Source organism: Pseudophryne corroboree, chromosome 10, assembly GCF_028390025.1.
Source record: "Pseudophryne corroboree isolate aPseCor3 chromosome 10, aPseCor3.hap2, whole genome shotgun sequence".
Lineage (NCBI taxonomy): Eukaryota > Metazoa > Chordata > Amphibia > Anura > Myobatrachidae > Pseudophryne > Pseudophryne corroboree.
Window position 1 is genome coordinate 353,200,915 of NC_086453.1, and position 11,021 is coordinate 353,211,935.

Below are 11,021 nucleotides of genomic sequence, written 5' to 3' on the forward strand. Positions count from 1 at the left end.
AGATACTATTGGCCTTCCCGGAGGGTTATTGGCATCTTTATGTAGTTTCGGAAGATAGTAAATCATTGGTATCTTTGGATTTTGTATATTGATGAAATCGTATTCTTTTTTGTTTATAATACCAAGTTCCAAACCTTCTGTCAATTCCTGATTTAATAGTTGTTCAAATGTTTTTGTAGGGTCTGCTGTTAATTTTTTATAGAAATAATTTTCTGGTAAAAGCCTTTCTAGTTCTTGTTCATACTGAACTTTGCTCAAGAGTACGATTCCTCCCCCTTTATCAGCTTGCTTGATTATTAGGTTCTTGTCATCTTTTAGACTTTTTAAACCTTATCTTTCTTTAATTGAAAAGTTGAATCTTGTTTTCATTTTTTCTGGTAGTTCAGCGATGTCTTTTTCTACTAGTTTTTGGAAACTTTCCATATGCGGTCCTTTCATATGGGTTGGATTAAATTTTGATGGAGGTCTGAAGTCTGTATGTTGGTATTCAGTAGTTGTATTTATAATCTGTCTAGTGACTAGGCACTAAGCAAAATATTTTTTAATGCATAATTTGCGAATAAATTTCTGTGTCAATGAATAAATCAAATTTACTGATGGTGGATGTGGTGCAAATTTCAAACCTTTTTCAGAACTGATATTTCTTCTGATGTTAATGTTTGATCACTCAAATTGAAAATGGTTTTATTCTCATTGCTTGACGGATCAATGTCTTTTATCTGCTGCTTCTTTGTCCTTGTTGCTCCTCTCTTGCCTCTTTTTATGATGAATAATTGTTTCTTTGCTTCTTCTGGGAATCTTTTATTGGATCTGGCAGTTTCTCTGTGACCCAAACCATTTCTAAAAAAATCATCTATTGCTTGATCTTCCTCATCTGACGAATCAATGAACTGATAGTTCCTTTTTTGTGATCTTTTTCCTGATGATTTTTCTTTTAGTTCTATATTTTCCATAAGTTTTTTTGAATTTAAATGCTCATCAATTTTTGCTTCTTGTGTGCCTCTTTTAAACGAATCTTTTATGAGTTTGTAGGGGTTTGCCTCATATGTGATAGGCGCACCCCTAGTCACAGACGGAGCCATGACTAGCATGGCTCCATCTGTAAGTAAATATCTATCTATCTATCTATCTAAACTGATTTTTTTAAGTGATCACATTATATAAATTACACTGTTTCAGCCTTATTCAGTGTCATTTTATTTACAAAGATGCATATTTGGTAATAATATTGTACTAATTGTTGTTTAAATAGCTATTATTTGCATCATTTCATAATTAAAAAGCAGCAATTTTGAGGACATTTTTGAAAATATATCAAACAGTTAAGAAGTGGTTAATAACTGATATGACCATGAGAGAGAAGATAAAAGTATTGTTGTATTTGGCGCACTAATAATAGAAAGGAACCTTTATTGTGACTCTTTGAAATGTAGAAACTAAAGCATCGACTTGTTAAAAAGAAGGAAAAAAAAGCCATTTTAAAACACAAAATGCTGATTTGGTGAATATAAGAAAAAAAAAACTTGTTTTAAATGGACAAGTTACAAATAGCTGACCTAATGATCTCTACATATAATATTATTAACACCAAATGCAGGGAGGTTGTGTAGCCTAGCTCTTATCTTAAACAGCAAGTCTCACTCTCCCCCATCACCAATGACTTGTTAAAATGAAGAAAAAAAGTCATTTTAAAACACAAAATGCTGTGTCTTGTAATTAAGTGCTTTATAATTAACTGTCTTACAGTTAAGCTGTATAAATAATAACTAAGCACACTGAATACTGGCGCGGATTATCAAAGCTGTCCAAGACTAAACCAACATATTATTTAATATGTGTAATATCAAAGTGTTAATTTTGCACAAAGGCACTGGGGAGGTCGTGTGGCCTATTTCTTATCTTAAACAACAGGTCTTGCTAAAATGTAATATGCTTTTTTTCACCCATTTTTTTCGAATTGCAGTACTGTGTGACATACTGTGGCTTTATTTCAAACCTATGAGTCTTATCTGACAAAACACATCTTGCAAGATACTTTTGTGATCGGCCTATGACTAATGAAAAAACTGATATCAAATGATGACATTTATATTCAATTTATATTAAAAATGGGTGTAAAACAGGGAGTGTCGGGGGGGGTGTTATGGGCGGTGATGGGGGTGGGGTCTGGGCAGAGAGTAGGCTGAGAGTAGGTGGCGAGAAGGCATGGTTACCTGTCACTTTTCATTTGACAGAAAAGTATGCTATTGCTACTTACTCTGCCTGTTAGTGCTAATCACGCGGTTCCTCCGGGTCTGTTTTCAGTTAGCTCAGTGTCTGGGGCTTGGTCTGGGCTCATCACGTCCCTATCTTAAGTACTGCCATGGTGAGCAGGGATGAATTAGCGGTGCGGCGGCGGCTAATGATGTCGGAACGGCCGTGAAAGCCATAGTGAGCCGGAATGCATTAACGGTGGGACTTCTCAGTGCATCAGCAGCTGTTGGTAATATCAGATGCCGCTGATGGGTGCAGACTCAGTTCGTGGAGACAATGCCTGTGATGGGTCCATTCCTGGCTAAAATGCGTTTTGTAGCTGAGTGCTACTTTTTCGAGGATGAAAGCCTAATGTTCCCTGATCCTTATTTAAGGGTCATATTCAAATCAAACTTTATATGTATATAATAAAAAAAAAAAAACGCATGTCCAGTAACAGGAAGTCCTTTAGAATAGTGGGAACTGCATGTCATAAAAGACTTAGCTTTTTGAAAATCTGTACTTTAAATAAAATAAAAAAAATAAAAATAAAACTGTAGAAAGTAATGTAAGTAATGTGCTTATGTGTATGATATATTAAAGGAAAGGGTTCAATTCAAAATCAACGTTCATACCCATTGGTGTAGGGTTTTTAGAGCGTAGATCCAGCATGTTTCATTTTTTTTCAGAGTCCACAATACTTCCTCCTCTCCAATCCTGATTTACTTTTTGTATCTCTACAAATTTCTGCCCTTATGATGACATTCCAAAAAATGTTGTGTAACACTGTGGGTGGTCATTCCTTTTTTAATGTTGTTTATATGTTCTCCCACTAAAATTTTCAGCTTTATTTTAGTTTGTACCATGTATTGGATGCCACATGGACATTCCAATAAATAAACTACTCCTTCACTTTCACATGTTATTTTTTTTTAACAACAATAATTTTTATTGAAAAAAAGATAACAGTTTTATGGGGTACAAAAATAAAGAGGGGAATAAGCAGTACATCATACAGCATATCAAAGAGGTAGAAATAGAGGGGTGCAGGAGGGAAGGGTGGGGGGCAGGGAGCATACAGTAAATTCAAAATGCATATACGTCCATAATCTAGATAGAAGTCAAGAGAAACATCCAAAGGGGAAAGGGACATGGTACACCCAGCAAGTATACATGCAGTAGCAGAAATCATAATTTTTTGGTGCGAGGAGCACAGAGATGTAACAGTAATAACACATAGGTTTACATATTTTATAGCACAATAAGGAGGGGCTGTTAAAGAGGAAAAGAGAGGGGGAAGGTACATATATAAAACCTAGTGAAAACCTGAGTTGAGAAGGGAGAGGTGCAGAACTATAATAATTTTGGGAAGGGAATTCAGGAAGTAGACATACTGACTCGTTACTCACTATCCGGTTGTTCAATTAAATTACAGAAAGAGTGATCATTTGAAGATAGGTTGTGAAAGTGATGAGATCCCTCGCCAACAGTGACAAACTGCTGCCACAGGGACCAATTCTTCCAGGGGGAAGCAATGTTGTTGTGGGGGATATATTCAGTCTCCATAAGGTAGTGGTGATTTGTTTTGTGGATAACTGGTATTAAAGTGGGATGCACAGGTTGTTTCCAGAGCTGGGCCAGGTTAGTGCGAGTAGCAATTAGAATGTGGCCTAAGACGTAGGGGGGAATAGAAGAGGGAACAATATGAAATAACGCCAAGGTAGGGTCCGGGGTAAGGCGAGTGTTAAGGACCTTATTGGTGAAGTCAAAGACTTCAGACCAGTATTTAGTAATATGTGGGCAGGACCATGTTATTTTGTCTTTTATGGTATATTCATGCTTTGGTTTGATTTAAATTCTTTTGTAGGTTTAGTTGTTCCCACTTTGTTTCTACAACCTACACAATTAAGACAGAAATAAAAACCTTTATTCTCTTTCACTTTTAATGTCTCAGGTGGGCTGAAGCTTCTTGTAAGATCTTGATTCAATGTGCATCCTTTTTTATAGATGACTTTCGATCTCGTAGGAATAAGTTTCTTTAAGTCTTCATCTAATTCTAGAACATGCCAATGTTTAAGAAGGATTTCTTCCACTTTTTTTAGAATTGCCGTTGTATTGGGTAATGAAACACAAACTTGATTCCACTATTTCAGGTTGTCTTGGTGTGTATTTAATTAGTTGTTTTCTATTCAAATTAGTTTTTTAGACCTTGGCTTTGTTCATTGAATAATACATCCTTTGAACAGTTGCGTCGCAATCTCTTAAATTGGCCTCCATGTTATTACCATTCACTACTGTGAAATGTATCCTAGTCTCAATATTGATATTTTCAATGAAGATTTCCAAATTAAGAAATACTAACATTTCTTTACTGTATGATGTTGTAAATTCCGAATCAAGGTTATTGCAATTTGTGTATTGTATAAATTCCTTCAATTTTTGATCTGTTCCATCCCATAAAAAGAAAATGTAATCGATATAACAATGCCACTTAATGATATGTTCTTTGTATACATTGCTTTGCCATATGGTTTCATCCTCCCAGTTTGCGACAAATACATTTGCATAACTGGGGGAAATTGATGTTCCCATTGCTGTCCCATGCTGTTGCAAGTAGAATTATCCATTGTTCCAGAAGTAATTGTGTCTTAGGATGAAGTTGATGCTGCCAAGGATGAAATTGATTTGTTTATTATTTAAGTTTGATTTTGTAGAAAGATAATGTCTGGTAGCAACCATGCCATCTTCGTGGTTGATACATGTATACAGTGAATTAATGTCACTAGTACAGAGGAAATAGGTCTCATTCCATTTAACACCTTCTAGAAGCTGTAACATGCTCATGGTATCCTTCAGGAAACTCCTCTGTAATTCAACCATAGGTTGAAGGAAACAGTCTATGTATTTTGAAAGATTTGATGTTAAAGATCCAATTGAAGATACTATTGGCCTTCCCGGAGGGTTATTGGCATCTTTATGTAGTTTCGGAAGATAGTAAATCATTGGTATCTTTGGATTTTGTATATTGATGAAATCGTATTCTTTTTTGTTTATAATACCAAGTTCCAAACCTTCTGTCAATTCCTGATTTAATAGTTGTTCAAATGTTTTTGTAGGGTCTGCTGTTAATTTTTTATAGAAATAATTTTCTGGTAAAAGCCTTTCTAGTTCTTGTTTATACTGAACTTTGCTCAAGAGTACGATTCCTCCCCCTTTATCAGCTTGCTTGATTATTAGGTTCTTGTCATCTTTTAGACTTTTTAAACCTTATCTTTCTTTAATTGAAAAGTTGAATCTTGTTTTCATTTTTTCTGGTAGTTCAGCGATGTCTTTTTCTACTAGTTTTTGGAAACTTTCCATATGCGGTCCTTTCATATGGGTTGGATTAAATTTTGATGGAGGTCTGAAGTCTGTATGTTGGTATTCAGTAGTTGTATTTATAATCTGTCTAGTGACTAGGCACTAAGCAAAATATTTTTTAATGCATAATTTGCGAATAAATTTCTGTGTCAATGAATAAATCAAATTTACTGATGGTGGATGTGGTGCAAATTTCAAACCTTTTTCAGAACTGATATTTCTTCTGATGTTAATGTTTGATCACTCAAATTGAAAATGGTTTTATTCTCATTGCTTGATGGATCAATGTCTTTTATCTGCTGCTTCTTTGTCCTTGTTGCTCCTCTCTTGCCTCTTTTTATGATGAATAACTGTTTCTTTGCTTCTTCTGGGAATCTTTTATTGGATCTGGCAGTTTCTCTGTGACCCAAACCATTTCTAAAAAAAATCATCTATTGCTTGATCTTCCTCATCTGACGAATCAATGAACTGATAGTTCCTTTTTTGTGATCTTTTTCCTGATGATTTTTCTTTTAGTTCTATATTTTCCATAAGTTTTTTTGAATTTAAATGCTCATCAATTTTTGCTTCTTGTGTGCCTCTTTTAAACGAATCTTTTATGAGTTTGTAGGGGTTTGCCTCATATGTGATAGGCGCACCCCTAGTCACAGACGGAGCCATGACTAGCATGGCTCCATCTGTAAGTAAATATCTATCTATCTGTTAGGCGCCGGGGTCCGCGCGGCCGTGCGGCCCGGCGCCTAGCAACCAGGGACGCCGGGCGCGTACAGCCGCCGGCTCCCTGGCAACGCTGACGCCGGGCGCACGCAGCCGCTCGAGACCTTAGCAACGGGGACGCCACGTTCGGGCCGCGTTCCCCGTTGCTGGGTCTGTTGTAATCAAATCTGGGTGTGCTGGCCGTGCAGCATGCAGCTGCACGGCATTTAGTGTAATTACCAGTCTGGCTCCTGATTGGGGAGCTCACAGTTATAGGCTCCCTTTTGACTTCTCACAGACGCCGGTGATAGCTTCCTGTTTGCCTGTGTCTGCTGCAGAGAGAGTTCCCAGTCCCGGTCTATCCGTTTGTTCCTGTTCTCAGTGATCCAGTACTCGGAAGTTACCATCTGTTCCTGGAGTCTGACCGAGCACCGTTAACATCTGGTGGTGTTCGTGAGTCGTGGCGCAGCCGTGTGTTGCGGCTTGTCCGCTATAATTTATTATTTTGTTTATATTGCGTTCTGGAGATTTGCGGAGGATTCCGCTTCCACAAGATCCACTCTGGTGTCCAGCGGTGCCGGATAGGAGTGTCGGATCAGTGGATCTTTGGTTGTCCTTTTCCCTGGCGGCTAGTCCGCACATACCTTTTGATTTAGTTAAGTTAGCTTGTAACCCCTGGCTTGGTTGCTTAGTCAGAGGGCCCCTTGTTATCACCCTGTCTCGGACTTCCCCTTGTCTCCCATTAAGACCTGCGGGGGCATCGGGGTTGGGCAGACATAATCCGCCCTTCGAACGCGGCTGCCATGGGCTCAAGCAACCATAGTCTCGCAGGGGATTTCTGATAACACGGGCGAGACAACGGAGTTAGGGCGCCAGGGGTTACTAGGCTCTCCAGCTCCCACAACCTGTATATTGTTCCTGTACTCAGATCCCTGCCATAAGATCTTCTCCAGTCTGGAGTACAGGAATCGTAACATTATCACCGGCCCACAAAAGAAAAAATTTCAACAGGAGTTAATTTTTTCACTTATCCAGTTGGGAGAATTTTGTCGGTCTCATGAATCCCACCGGTGTTGGGCCAAATCCTGGCCAGTTTCTAGTTAGTCAGATTCAGGAACTTACCCAGATGGTTCAGGATCTGTCCCTCCGGGTGAGCTCACAGGAAGATCTCTTACGGACTTCCCCGAGGGTCATCCCTGAACCAAAAATGCATCTGCCTGACCGTTTTTCTGGGGATAGAAAACAGTTTTTTAATTTTAAAGAGTCTTGTAAACTGTATTTTCGTTTAAGACCAGTCTCCTCAGGTACGGAGGCTCAGCGGGTTGGAATTATAATTTCTCTGCTTCAGGGGGATCCTCAGACCTGGGCTTTTGGTTTAAAGACAGACGATCCGGCCTTATCGTCTGTAGACGCCTTTCTAAAATCGTTAGGGCTATTGTATGACGACCCTGATAGAGAGGCGTCCGCAGAAAGTCAGTTGCGTGCTCTAAGACAGGGTAGGAATCCTGCAGAGAATTATTGTACGGAGTTTCGCCGTTGGTCGAACGACTGTGGCTGGAATGACCCTGCCCTGCGCAGTCAGTTTCGCCTCGGCTTATCTGAATCTATAAAAGACAGCCTCCTTCAGTATCCCGCTCCTGAGACCCTTGATAAACTCATGGAGCTCTCTATTAAAATAGATCGTCGGCTCAGAGAGCGGAGGACTGAAAAAGGGGCATCTGTAGTTTCTTTTCCCTGTGTTCCTTCCGTTCCTGTAGACATGGAGGAGCCTATGCAGATTGGTCTCTCCAAATTGTCTCCGGAGGAAAGAAACAGGAGGCAAAATTCTGGTCTGTGTTTGTACTGCGGAGGTAAGGGACATTTTGCCCGTAGTTGCCCAATCAAGTCGGGAAACTTCCTGACCAAGTGAATAGTGAGGGGGTTCACTTTGGTCTACAGCTCATCTCCTCAAATAATTCACTGTTGGTTCCTGCTAAAGTTTCTTATGACAGCCTCTGTTCCTCGGTCTCTGCTTTTGTGGACAGTGGAGCTGCAGGAAACTTTATGGACTTAACATGGGCCAAGGCCTTAGGTATTCCTCAGCTAACCTTAGGTAGGTGTATCACCATGCATGGTTTAGATGGGAGTCCCTTATCCAATGGGGTTATTTCTCTATGTACCCCTCCAGTTTTGCTCTCGGTGGGAGCTCTACATTCTGAAAAGATTGAGTTTTTTCTTACCCATTGTCCAGCAGTTCCTGTGGTTCTGGGTCACCCTTGGCTGGCCTTTCATAATCCCATCATAGATTGGCAGTCTGGGGAGATCCTACAATGGGGTACCATCTGTGATAAAGAATGTATTACACTTCCTATCCGAGTAGCTGCTGCCAGGTCCGCACATATTCCTGGAGAATACCAGGATTTTTTGGATGTGTTTTCCAAGGGCAATGCTGATATTTTGCCTCCCCATAGGCCTTATGATTGTACCATTGAATTAATTCCTGGTGCCACGTTGCCTAAAGGAAGGTTATATGCATTGTCTGGTCCTGAAACGGTGGCCATGAATGAGTATGTGAAAGAAAGTCTTGAGGAAGGGTTTATCAGGCCATCTAAGTCCCCTTTGAGTGCAGGTTTCTTCTTCGTAGAGAAGAAGGATGGTTCTCTCAGACCCTGCATTGACTTTCGAGCCTTGAATAAGATCTCAGTAAAGAATACTTACCCCCTGCCGCTGATCTCTGTCCTTTTTGATCAGCTACGTTCGGCTGTTATTTTTTCTAAGATTGACCTGAGAGGAGCATATAATCTCATTAGAATCAGGTCAGGGGATGAGTGGAAAACGGCATTCAGCACTCAATCAGGCCACTATGAGTATCTGGTCATGCCATTTGGCCTATCTAACGCTCCGGCAGTCTTTCAGGATCTCATTAATGATGTGCTCCGTGAGTTTCTGGGAAGATTCGTCGTGGTCTATTTAGACGACATTTTGATATATTCTGACTCTGCAGAACAACATGTTACCCAGGTGCGTCAGGTGCTTAAGAAATTACGTGAAAACCACTTGTATGCCAAACCGGAGAAGTGTGAATTTCACGTCACGGAGGTATCCTTTTTAGGGTACATTATTTCCCCTCGGGGATTCCGAATGGAACCTAAGAAGCTCCAAGCCATCCTGAGTTGGGCGCAACCCACTAACTTAAAAGCAATTCAGCGCTTTTTAGGGTTTGCAAACTACTATAGAAGGTTTATTCACTCTTTTTCTGACCTAGTTGCTCCCATTGTGGCACTCACTAAGAAGGGAGCAGATCCTACCAATTGGTCATGTGAAGCTAAAGCATCTTTTCAGGCCTTGAAACAAGCCTTTGTCTCAGCCCCTGTCCTTAGACATCCCAACCCAGAATTGCCTTTCATCGTTGAGGTAGATGCCTCGGAGGTTGGTGTAGGGGCTATCCTTTCTCAGAAGGATCCTGATTCCCTTGAGTTACATCCTTGTGCCTTTATGTCCAGGAAATTCTCGTCTGCTGAATCCAACTACGATGTTGGTAATCGGGAGTTGCTGGCTATTAAATGGGCTTTTGAGGAGTGGAGACATTGGCTTGAAGGAGCGACCCATACCATTTCAGTTTTGACTGATCACAAAAATCTTCAATACATTGAATCAGCTAAGCGACTGAATGCCCGACAGGCTCGTTGGGCTTTATTTTTTACTCGTTTCAAATTCTTTATCACCTTCAGACCTGGTTCCAAGAATACCAAGGCAGATGCCCTCTCACGCAGTTTTCTTCCCGTTCAAGACAACAGTCCTGTTACTCCCATACTTCCGCCTTCAGTCATTCAGGCAGGTCTCACACAGGATGTTTTTTCTCAATTGAAGCTGCTTCAACATCAAGCTCCGGGAAATACTCCTGCTGGTCGTCTTTTTGTTCCTGAGTTTTTGAGAGCAACTGTTTTGGAGGAATTTCATGATAGCAAAGTTGCAGGGCATCTGGGAGTCGCTAAAACTTTGGAATTGGTATCCCGCTCAGTGTGGTGGCCTGGTCTTTCTAAAGACATTAAAGAGTTTGTTTTTTCGTGTCAGGTCTGTGCACAGCATAAAGTTCCCCGTTCTTTGCCTATTGGTCAACTTATGCCATTGAATGTTCCTCTTAGACCATGGTCGCATATCTCCATGGATTTTGTGGTGGATCTCCCTCTGTCAGCTGGATGCACAGTCATATGGGTGGTAGTGGACCGTTTTAGTAAGATGGCTCATTTTATTGGTCTTCCCCGATTGCCATCTGCTCAGGGATTGGCAGTCTTGTTCCTCCGTCATGTTTTCAGACTCCATGGGTTACCCACTGATATTGTTTCTGACAGGGGTCCACAATTCATTGCACAATTTTGGAAGTCTTTTTGTGCTTCGTTAAAAATGAAGTTATCATTAACCTCCGGGTATCATCCACAATCAAATGGACAGACTGAGCGAGTGAACCAATCCCTAAAACAATATTTACGTTTGTACTCGGCCAAACTCCAAAATGACTGGTCTGAGTTTCTTCCATTGGCAGAGTTTGCTTATAATAATGCCTGTCATTCCTCCACCAATGTATCTCCATTTTTTGCAGTTTTTGGTTTCCACCCCAGAGCTAATTCATTTTTCCAACATTCCTCTGTCTCCTCTCTGGCCCTGACCTCTCATCTTAAACTTATTTGGAAAAGAGTGCACATTGCTCTCAGAAAAGCAGCTTTCAGAGAAAAAAAATTTTCTGACAGGCTCCG